This window comes from Oreochromis aureus, linkage group 12, assembly GCF_013358895.1.
Source record: "Oreochromis aureus strain Israel breed Guangdong linkage group 12, ZZ_aureus, whole genome shotgun sequence".
NCBI lineage: Eukaryota > Metazoa > Chordata > Actinopteri > Cichliformes > Cichlidae > Oreochromis > Oreochromis aureus.
The window spans coordinates 24,277,751-24,289,397 of record NC_052953.1 but is presented as its reverse complement, the minus strand read 5'-3'; the positions used below and the strand labels follow the sequence as shown (position 1 = coordinate 24,289,397).

The 11,647-nt window shown below is 39.7% G+C and overlaps 1 long non-coding RNA gene across 1 annotated transcript; it reads right to left on the bottom strand.

The window, feature by feature from the left end:
* Window positions 1-4,476: 4,476 nt before the first annotated feature.
* On the bottom strand, window positions 4,477-9,862 carry LOC120442977. Its single transcript, XR_005615035.1, has 2 exons — window positions 9,555-9,862; window positions 4,477-6,577 (listed from the first exon to the last, which is right to left on the bottom strand). It is a non-coding gene; the product is annotated as an uncharacterized LOC120442977 (long non-coding RNA).
* Window positions 9,863-11,647: the final 1,785 nt, after the last annotated feature.

Sequence of the window (11,647 nt, the reverse complement as noted above, 5' to 3'; positions counted from 1 at the left end):
CATATAGATACAAGCATAAGCATAAAGAAACAGTCAAAGCTACCAAAGAGCTTTTCATGTTTAAAAAGGTAAAATATGCTTTAAATGACTGCAGCAAACATCTGAATTCATTCTCACTGAGTTGCATTTCACTTACTGGGCACCAGTCTACAGCCAGTGGGACCACAAAATAAGTAAAAAGAAGCATGTCTGTACAAAGCAGATATTTACATCCAGTTACATCCATAAGTGTTTAGACAAAGACTTTTTTCTTTGTGTAATTTTGTCTCTGTACAAGACCACAGTGAATTTTAAATCAAATAATCAATGCATGATTAAAGTGCAGATTTTCTCATTTTTAAAAGGTATTCCACTGAGTGTTTAGGAATTACAGCAGTTTTATACATAGTAAACATGATTGTTTGTGAGTTTCACTGCCTGCAGTTATGTCTACAGTAACTGAAAAGAATGTGCTATTGAAATAAGATCAGGTCATTGGGCTGGCTGTTGTATCATATTTCTTTGCCTTGAGGAACTCTTGTGTTTGCAGTATGCTTTAGCTCATTATCTATTAACCCAACCCTGGTTTCTAAATCCTTTGTATTTCTATTCATGTGAATGTCTCACAGATCTCACCTCCTTGGGAGTGTTTCTGACTTGGTTAGATGTTGTAAAGGGGTTTTTCTTAACCAAGCAAAGAATTTGCAAGGTCTGTGGTCTTTCAGACCTTTTGGTGTTGCTGAGTATTTCTTCTTTTGAAGATAGCAGATTGTTTTTGCTGTCTCTCTTATAGATTTATTTGGTTTAGTCAGTCACGATGGCCTCTTTCACTTGCACTGACATCTTTTTGGACTTCATGTTAAGAGTTCAAGTGAAAAGTTCAGTACTTGGAATCTACTCTGGATCTTTTCATAAACGTCTTGTCTGTAAATTGTTCCAAGTGCTTCTGAGCCTTTAATGCATAAAAAGGGCTTTAGTTCCTAAACACTTAATGCAATACTTTTGTTGAATCCCCGTACTTAAAGCTAAAAGTCTTCACTTCAATTATATATTGATTTAAAATCCACTGTGGCCATGTATGGAGGCAAAATTTAAAAAACTGCACACTGTACATATAATTATGCAAATATCCGAGAAAACCTCACAGTAATAGAATTTCACAAAACAAAAACCAGTGAAATTTAACAAATCAGAATTAATCAAGTACAACTCTGAGGTATTCTGCTACTTCACTTAAATACTTTCACTCCAGGCTTCTTGAAACACAAATATAATGAAATTTTAAAGTAGTCTGTAGAGGTAATAGACTTAATAAGTTATTACCATAACAAATTATCTTGTTAGGGACTGCTACTTTTGGCGCTTTAAATGCGTTAATTAAAAAACACATATTAAACAGAATCCAAATGCCGAGCCTTTAATGGGGAGTCATTTTTACATATGACTGCTGCATATTTAATTTGTGGATTAAGGTCTCGTCTATGTGGAACTAACTACAGCTTGAAAATTTAAAACTGTTATTTTGGGTCTCTAAACTGCCAAACTTCTGTCCTTTAAAAACCCAGGCAACAATAAAATAAAATAAATAAGCTTTGTATTTTTAATTAGTGTTCTTCCTCCTTGCCTGAATGACAACACATTTTGGCAATAGAAAGAGCATCACACAACTTTAAATAGCCTTCGCTGAATGAAACAATCAAATCGCCTTCGTGGAGCCCATGAATTATAAATTCTTAGGAAAATAACCTCTGGATAATGATGGCTTGCCAGCAGACCATGCCACTCGTTCTCAGTAAAAGTCACTGACACGTCTGACTGCATATTGTCCTTACCTGGAAATACCAGCAGAGAGCAGCAATAGTATGCTCTGCTGCACAGTAATAGAGAAGGATCGTTGCAGCAATCAGCCACTGTACAGTCAAAAGGGGAAGGAAGCCCACATTAAAGGTTGAGCCAGCAGGTGGCAGTCTATATCTACAGAAGACAGGGCCACAGGATACATGGAGGATGAATGACAATGAGATGTGTGCAGGGTCAAGTGGGTTGTAGCATTTTATTCTGATAAATCCAAGCGTTTTGAGGTCCTTCCCAGCTAATCTGCTTATCTGTGTGGCTTTCTTAGTTTGAACAGTATAAGATGCGATTAATTCCTGAGGCACACAATGAAAAAGGAATAATTGAAAATTAATGAAAGGATAAAAAAATGTATATATATGTATATATATGATTCTTATTTTTCTTCTTGCCCTTCTGTTCCTCTTGAGCTCACACACACTCACCTTTGTTCCATTGTGTTTGCCGTTTCTTGCATACTGATGCTATGCCCATCAACACCATTATATGAGGTTGTTTCACGCTATAATTAGACCTCTTTTGACAGAGTAAACATTCCTATTGACTAAATTGAACTAAATTGCTACCATTTCAATGTCAGAGCTGCACAGTTGTCAAAGTCTATTTAATGGTTGTATGTCTCTGTGCATTTAATGGTGTTGAGTGACTTTATCAGGGTCCTGGCATGAAGTTCTGATTAGGTGTGATTAGGAGTTTGTCATGAATTATTCATGCGCAAGAACAGTAATACAACACACACGCATGCACATCCACACCCGCACTGCTCACTTTACGGCATGGATTCATACTTTCAGCCACCTGAAAGGCTTTATTTGAAGCTGCTAAATTAAATGATAGATTACATAAGATTCTGAGATCTAAAAGAAACCCCACAAAATTTTCGGCCATGCAGCATCCAAATTATAGATTAACATTTGATCCTTTGGCGATTGCTCTGCAGCACACAGAGAGACACGCATTTAGACATAGCCACTAGCAATGACTCAGTGTGGCCTGATGTGGGTTATGCAACCCCTCCAGCAGTGCAGATGGAGTTGCAGATTACTGGTCCCTCATATATTTATTAGTAATCTCTCTGTCTCTGATATTTGCAGCTATCATTATGTAACACCATGTTGAGTTCAGTGACCCTCTTCCATCTCAGCTACCACTGGAAGATGGAGGGAATTTGCTGCTGTGTGATGCAGCATGGTGAGAGTAATGCAGAGTTCAGTGGCTATCTTCAATCTCAACTCGATGAACTCACAGTAAGCACCAAATCTGAGATTAATGAAGCAGTGTAAGGATGACAGTCAGGAGATGGATGACTGGATGGAGGGTTAGTGAATGCCTTTGTTTATTGATAATAAGCATCGTCAGTTATAGTAGTGAACGCCTTAAATGGTCTTGAAGAGAAAATCACATTTAAAAACATCAGTGCAGTGGTTCAGACACTGTGTGAGTCAGACTGTGCTGACCTTCATCATCCAAGCAGCTCACTGTGGGGTAGATCGCTGGATCTTTTCTGGCCAGTTTGCCGAACTTTGGCATTCGTCTCGTTAGATGGGAAACAAATAAGGGAAAGCCTGCCAAAGAGACAGCGATAGAGAGGGAAACTGGCAGGCAGATAAATAGGAGTGAAGCAGATAAACACTGCACAGATGATGAGCGGCTTCAAATCATCAGCCCATCTGCCTCACATGTGCTATAAACCAATGTATTTACACATGTGCACACATGTAATCGCAGCTTTTGTCTCTCAAGCATGCACACACTAATCTGACATTTAGTTAATATATAGAGAGATTTTTAATCTTTTCTCAGAAGATCTGACAAATGCATGACTCTTTTTAATCTTGTTAGTTCTTCGACTTTAAAGAGCCACAAAAACAAAGGAAATCAGCAAAAATCAGTGTTCTCCTTTTATGTTGCATTTAAGATATAAAAGCACTATGACTTATAATTATTCCAGTCGAAATTCAGCATCCAGTTTTACATATGTAACAAAAAGAATCCAATTAAAAAGTACTCAGTATGGCATACAGGAAGAATGAACTACATTACTGATACAAAGGATCCGCTAACGTCTTTGTTTAATGCTGAAAATGGAAAAGGTGGACTGGCTCCTGATTATTTTATATATAGTTGGCTTAATCTACAACAATTTAGCCTATTAAATTTTCTCATGTCTGTTTGTTATTTCTTTAGTTTACGGTGGAGCAGAAGTTTCTAAATATTGCACATAGCATGAGTACAGTATTTTGGTAAGGCAACATAGTTTTTTTTTCTACTCGTGCCCTTTAGTGTGCTGAAGCCATACGGAGAAAAATAATGACCGAAATATAAGAAACACCATATAATGATGTTAACTGTCACTCAAAGAAAAATGTATCCGTAGTAAGCACTCACAAGTTCCCCAACCCCACAACCGTTATAATGATGCTGGATTGTGGTTACAAGATAAGAATTACACACTTGTAGTTCACTAACAACAGGATGTGGGTCACTGCTGAGGTCAGTGTGTTCCACATTGATTACTTCAGTGCAGGAGGTTGAAGTCAGTTGTTATTTTAATTCAAGCACTAATGTTTAAATAATTTGGAGGGGAAATGATGGTGATACACACTGAAAGGGCATAGCAACACTGATTGCAGACCACATTAGTTAGAAACAAGAGTAAATGAGTTTATTGTTGATACAAAATAGACCATCAAGATTGCATGGCACGGAGGACAATAGCATTAATCTGTAAGGCAGCAACAAATGATTATTTTCAAGATCAGCTATTCTTTTGAATGTTTTTTGAGTGATCGTTTAGTTCATTATAAATAAAAGAAAAAGAAGAAAAGAAGCATATTCAGTGCCAAAGATAACTTCATGTCATTGTGTGGCAAAAATAAAACAAAGCTGCTTAATTCACAATGATGCTGAATGATACTGCGATTGCTTTTTTGTCCATCTCTCATTTTCCTTAAGTACCTATCCAGCAGGGATTGCTGGAGCCTATCTCAGCTGTCATAGGGAATCAGGGTGCACCCTGGACAGGTCACCAGTTTATCATAGGGTCAACACAAAGTAATAGTCATTCCTGCTCACATTCACACCTTTGGAAAACGTAGAATGAACCTAATTTGGGTGTATTTGGAAGCCAAGGGAAGCTGTGGTTCAGGGTTCAATGACATGAAATATAAAAACCTTCACATATAAGAAGCTGCATTATAATTTGGATTTATATGATTCAGAAATATTCCAGAATTTAGCCACTAATCAATCCAGCAGGTGTAGCAGTATCAGCATTATCATTGTACAAGTATCCCCATTAAATTAAGTAGAACACAAAATGTGTACAATACATGTATTATTAAGTTAACCTGAGATCCTGTTTTCAAAACTACAAAATAAAAGCATTAAAACACAGAGCCCTCTCAGTAGTTGAAACAATATCTATTGCATGCATACATATATGCATACGTTTTGTCATTTTGCCAGTCAGTCTGTTGGCTCTTATCTCTCTTCCATCCTCAACATAATCTTTATATCACACAGTTAACAGCTGGAGAACATTCACTACAATAAACACACTGCTCACTCCTGTTCTGTAAGTCGTGTCATTTCCGATGATGGCTGCTCATAAACATCTTATTCAGTCTTTGGAGAAACCCACAGAATGAAAGCGAGGCACACCAGGACACGAGTAACGCATTTTACTGTTACATTTAATCCCGTGGGAGTTGGATCAGTGGAAGCAGAGACTTGTGTGTCAAACAGGGAGACTATCAAACAGGGCCCTCGAGCTTTCTTTTCTGTCAACAACACATCAAAGGATCCCCTTTCCTATCCTACCCTTGCACTTCATCAATCCCCACCAAATATAAACCAAACTTTATCTCTGTCTGTCTTGACTGACACACTTCCTCCAGCTACACCTTTCTTCTTTCTGCCTCGTTTGGGTTTTTAGTGTCTACCTGTCGTGTTTCTGCCGCTCTGTTGCTGGCATCATTAGTGTGCAGCTATGGGGAAAAAAAAATCCCAGCTGCTGTTGCTTTTTCTCTTTACCACTAAAAATTTGATTTTATGTCTTTGTGCCTCTCGACCAACCTTGTCACCTCAGTTCCTCTCTTCCAGTTAACTTTGCTGTTTGTCCTCCAAATCCACTCTGTGGCTTCAAATGGAGGGTTGAAAAGGAACAGAGCAGAGGAGGAGATCATGGTGTATCTGTGCCGAGCAAAACCAAACTGACTGACAGATGGACAGTCCCCGCGACGCACAGCAGAGATAAGAGGATTGGGCCCGGTTGTTGTTGTTGGTCTTGCCACAACTCTTAATGCAGTTAGCTTACTCTGAGCTTCACTCACTGGCACAGTCAAGATGCAGAGACGTAAACAGTCATCTATGTAACACAAAAGGAGATACCGAGGGAATGTAACGGCATGCATATATGATGTCCAGCTCCATTAGTGTTCATATCTATGGGTCTCGATTAGGCTGCAGTCAGCATATACCTCTGTTCATCCTTCTTCTGCTCCAGCTTTGCTGCGAAAGCAGGCACTTTCTCTTGGTGTGAAGGTACCTTGCAGGCCTTGTAGAGGATGACAAAGAGGATGACAATGAGAAAGCCTACCACCGAGTTGCAAACAATGGCCACGATGCTCCATATAGACAGGCCATTTCTCAGTTCATGCTCCATGGTAGGTGGGACAGTGGTCTCCAAGATCCTGGTGGTCAGCCTGAGGTCTGCTAGATACCCCAGCTCCACAGATTATCCCTGAAAAGAAAGAAAATGCATAACTTGAACACGGTGAATCCATATTTCATGCACTTTTGCCAGTACACACACAAGCTGTGACACACTTGGCTACAGTTAACCTGCCTATCATATGAGCATGCTGCTTCCATGAACGAGGTCAGCTCAGTAAAGATTATTTCCTCTGACAACTTAGTCTGTAGGCCAAGGTGCTTCATCCATGCAGGTGTTATATATGGAACAACCTACATATGTATCAAACGGGCTTTTTTCTATGTTGAAAGTGTTATTTCAGTGTTAAATAAGGGACCTTACAGAATATTTTCATAAAGCTACACAGTGGAGTATTATTATTTCTTAGTGCTACTAATGTGAAGGAAAAGTGTCAGACAGATGCAGAGAAAAAGCATTCTAGGACCACTGTTAAATTTGAATAATCAGTGTGTAACAGGAGGGCATTACGGGACAAGAAACTCTCTCTGTGTGTCACAACATCCTTTTTTATCAGTTTCCTTTATACTGGCAGAGAGCAAAGAGGTTATTAAGCTGATAAAGAAGGTGCGGGTAAGCACTTTTTCTTGCTGAATTATTGTGGATGAGTTTTAGCATTGATGTGTTTTCAGGAAGAATATGTGGGAATATAGTTGCCAGTTTTGTGGCTGATATTAAATGGGTCACTGAGGTGTACTGGTGTGTGTGTGAGAGAGACTGACAGAGTGAAAGGGGGGAAAGAGAAGCCAGTTCAAGCATGAGATGGAGGGTGTGAATATTTTCCCTCTCAGAGTTTAACAGATAAAAACTTGAGCTCATCTCCCCACTTCTATACCTCTCTCCCTTCCCTCTAATGCATTTCTAATGAGACCACATATTTCCTCTTCTCCCCAACTGAGGGCAATACCACAACAGTCCAAGCCTACTGTTGAGAACTCATTTCAAAGTTATCCTTCCCTTTATAGGCATTTTATGACCAAGCCAAATAAAGACGGATAGCTACAAGATACAGTAGATGACAGTGATACATTTGATCTTCTTTCCAACACACAAAGCTGGTTTCTCTTTGCACCAGATGGGTCCCTCTCAGGATGCTGGTGGGGCTACTGTGGGGAAAATTATCCTCATAATGACTAACTGGGACAACTGTCAATAAAACTGCCCGCACAGTTTTTCAGGATATTTCCAAAACAACCCGAGGAAGTGTTTCTTTTTTCCCACAACAGTCACACTAAATGTGACTATTGGGTTTACATTTCCAATTAGAGCAAAAGCGAGGAATTTGTAGGTTATTAGATGGCAGTAGAATGTGATGGGGAAGAGTCTGCATGTGTCTACTAGAGAGGGGAGTGTGAGCAATATATTAGATCAGAGCACTGCATGCTTATATTAATTTCAGACAATCACTGGTGCATATAACAAGAGGAGTCATGTTGTTATTCATTATCACTAATATAACACATTTTCATAACTCATACTTCCCAGAGAAGGTAATTGTGGTCCATGTCTTACTAAATACAAGGGTAATTTGTTCTCATTAGAAAGATGAATACATTTTAACAGCAATGCTGGAAGAAAGCAAAGGCATTCAAAAATAAAAGAAGTATATCCCAAAGTATTGACAGGCCGTGACCTTCAGGTCCTTAAATGGCACTGCAATGCAAAGAGCCATCAGTCGGCTTTAGAAACACTTCTAAACAACACAAATTGTTGCTGCATCCTTACATGAAAGTTCAAACTTTGCGACATGAAAAGAAAAAAAACATAAATAAATCCTCTGGTCCGGCCAATCAAAACTTTAGAATTCTTGAAAAAATGCACATCGAGCTCCAAGCTGATGATGCGATAAATCACTCAGCTCACTTTCATCATACAGCTCAAAAGCCAAAGATTGTGAAGCGATGAGGCTGCATTAGTGCACATGGTTTGGGTAACTTGGCCATCTGTAAGCCCCATTCACTTTTAAATGCACAGCTTTTGGAGCAGCACATTTTGCCATTCAAGCAGGGGGGTTTCTTGGGGAAGCGTTGCTTATTTCAGCAAGACAATCCCAAACCACATTCTGCATGTTGTACAGCAGGAGATAAGCTCTACTGCCCAAGAGTCTTGGTGCTAAGCTAGCCTTCCTATATTTCCCCACCAGTCAACGACTGAAAAAGTCTGAGGTTTTATCAAGGTAAAATACGTCAATTGAAGCACCTAACTGTTAAGTATTTGGTATCCAATATCAATCAAGAATGGGAAAACATTTGTCTTTCAAAACTGATCTCTTAGGCTTTCCAGTTCTTACAGAAGAGGTGATGCAACACACTGATAAACATGGCAATAACAACTTTTAAATTCTTTTTGAAAAAAAAAAAAAAAGGACTCTGCGCTCCAGGCTGAAGAGGAAAAAGGACCATGGCCTATTCCACCAGAGGCATATTTACCAATCCAATGGGCCAGCTTGTTTAAAACAGATATTGCATCATCAAATTCAAAATGGTCACATGTTTTTCGGACAGCCTTAATATTTAGAATGTTAAAAATCTAATGTTATTTTAATGTATTTTTTAAAAAATGAAATAGGACTCGAGAAAACATATGTATTTTAAGTGTAACATACACGCGCACAATCAATATAAAGATAACTATAGTATGCAATGTCTCTGCGCTCTGTGACTGTAGCAGAAAAGAGTTAAGATTGAAGTCTGAAACCAGAGTAATGCAACAGTTCAATAGAGCCTCCAGGTTGTGTGTACTCTGTGAATGTTGTCACATACAGGCCTTTTGCGGCAAAATGCAAATAATCGGATGTAAATGTATGAAAATACGGCATGTTTACAACATCAAACAAGAGGACAGTGTAGGCACGAACAAAAACAAACACAGACACCACATGGAAAACAGAAGATTACTTATGCATAATGCATCACCTGGCAGCAGACTAGCCGAATGAGCGACCCCCCCAACCTCGTATCCTGTGACTGAAGTTCCTCAAACAAAAACATTTAATACAGCAGCCTACCTGACACTCCAATCGGAAGCTTTGGGTCCACGCATTTGTTGTCTTGGCGCGCACCCCAAGAGCAAAACGGATTATAAGGAATGACTTCCAAATCTTCAGCAAGTTCACCACGACGTTTCTAAAAAAAAAAAGAAAAAAGGGGGAACTTTTGTCCCGAAGTAGGTCACCAAACTGCGAGCCTGGGGGGCGTAGTTCAGCAGCAACCGCCGTTGGCCTGGTCACTAGCGGACTTTCAGACTTGTAATCAAGTCGGTTAGTGACTGACTGCTGACAGGCGCAGGGCGACAGAACGGAGATGCTTCTGTCATTGTGGCTGCTCATCATCCCCGCCTGCCCCTCCCCTTTCCTCCCCTCCCTCAGCCTGTTACTACAGACTATTTATAAAAACGCTCCTGGAACATCCCATCAAGGGCTTTCCCCCCGTCACAACGGTGAAGATCGAGTGTGTGCACAGTGCAAGAGGTTCAGCCCAAACAATCAGTGAGAGGATAGTGCAATAAAAGAGATCTGGTCTGGATGAAAGGACAGAACTTTGATCTAGCTGCTGGAACTTTGCAAAGAAGTTAGGACAGTTTGAAAGAATCTTTTGACACAATCTGAGAGTGTTGTTAAAAATATGCTTTAGTTATAGAGATACACAATAAAGCTGCAGCTATATTCTAATATTAATGTTTTTTACTGTATATGGATTAGGAGTAGTTGGTTAACTGCAGTCAGTCACAACTACCTACTAAAAAGCACGTAGCTGAGCAGAAGCCACACAGACCTTAAATTCGTTGACTCCATTTTCCTCATTGGTATTCAGCACAACAGCAGGGTGTCCCTGGGGGATTCTGCTCTATTCTCTCGGTCTCCCTCTCATCCACGGTATGTGTGTAAACACTTGTCCGTCCTTCTTTTTTGGAATGAAGGACATCTTTGAAAAAGTGAGGGCATTTTGGCACAACAGTGCCGAGCATGTTAGGGTTCGGGTGATCATTTGGTAATTGTGACGGTTAGGGATAAAGGGTAAGGAGCAACAGGGAATGTCACTGTGTGTCCTCAAAAAGACTGAAAGCCACGTGTGTGTGTGTGTGTGTGTGTGTGTGTGTGTGTGTGTGTGTGTGTGTGTGTGTGTGTGTGTGTGTGTGTGTGTGTGTGTGTGTGTGTGTGTGTGAAAGATGGGAGGGGGCTATCCTGACCCAGAGTTCAGACAGACACAAAGAAATCTTTTGTGGTCCCACGCTCACTCTCACTGCCGGCTGCACAGAGAAGTTTTTCAGGGGAACAAATCCAGACTGCAGTAGTTTAATCAGTGGCTCATACACTGCTGCACATTTAAGCTATATTTCAAGTACTGAACGGGGGATGGCAGTGTAATAACTGCCACAGGATCTAGTGATTTGATAAATGGAATTAAAACGGAATTAAATACAGCAGTAAATGTGCTAAAGATGTGATTCATCCTGGAGCATCACATGCTACCTGTCATGTTTGAAAGTTTTTATTAATAATAGTCAAGATTTATTGCTTTCATCTACTTGTTATTACATTTTTAGTCAATTCGTGTCATGTCATGTGTAACTATCTATAGCTGATTTGATGTTGTGACATTCCTCAGCTACATTAGCTTGATTATTACAATAATGAATAACAATTATATTTGTAATCTGTGAGTTTTAGTTGTAAACTGTATTAAAAAATCGGTATACCCTTAGAGTTGCCTTATCGGGTATATTTTTAAGGATCACTAAATTAGTGTGGAATCAGCCTACATGGGACCTTGGAGGAAATAATTAGAATGGATCACAGGCTGATGCTTCATGAGAAAGCCCCAAAAGATGTGTGATTCATTACATCAGAGATGAGATCAAATGCAGCCTGAGAATCATGGATATGCAGCAAAACAGTGCCTTCATGTCTCTGCTTCTGTCTGCTTTTTACACACACACACACACACACACACACACACACACACACACACACACACACACACACACACACACACACACACACACACACACAAATTCATTATTACTCGCTCTTGCAGGACGTGTCATGTCTAATGAATGCGTCACAGGCGTTCACATTACCTCCATTAACCTGCCAAAGCT